Genomic DNA, 315 nt, shown 5'->3' with positions numbered 1-315 from the left:
GTAAGCTTGGCTAGAGGCTGTGGGTATCTAATTTTATTCGGAGTTGATTAAATTAGCTTAATTAAAGCAGCGCCTAACACTCCTGTTCAGCTAGTGCTTGTGAAACCTGTTTTCTGGCTGGGCCTGGTTGTGGCGTCACTTCACTGGGGCTGCTCTGCTTTGTTTACAGGTTCATGTTAATTTGGTTTGTCCTGTGTCGTGTAGCAGGGCAGTGTTTTTACATTTAAAACCGTTATGTTCAGAATGATTATATTGATATTTGAAAAGCAGGCGCAAATTCCTTTCAGAGCCCAGGGCAGTGGCTCCCTGAGGCAG

This window comes from Acanthisitta chloris, unplaced genomic scaffold (genome assembly GCF_000695815.1).
Source record: "Acanthisitta chloris isolate BGI_N310 unplaced genomic scaffold, ASM69581v1 scaffold30828, whole genome shotgun sequence".
NCBI classification, from domain to species: domain Eukaryota; kingdom Metazoa; phylum Chordata; class Aves; order Passeriformes; family Acanthisittidae; genus Acanthisitta; species Acanthisitta chloris.
This window is presented reverse-complemented; position numbering follows the sequence as displayed.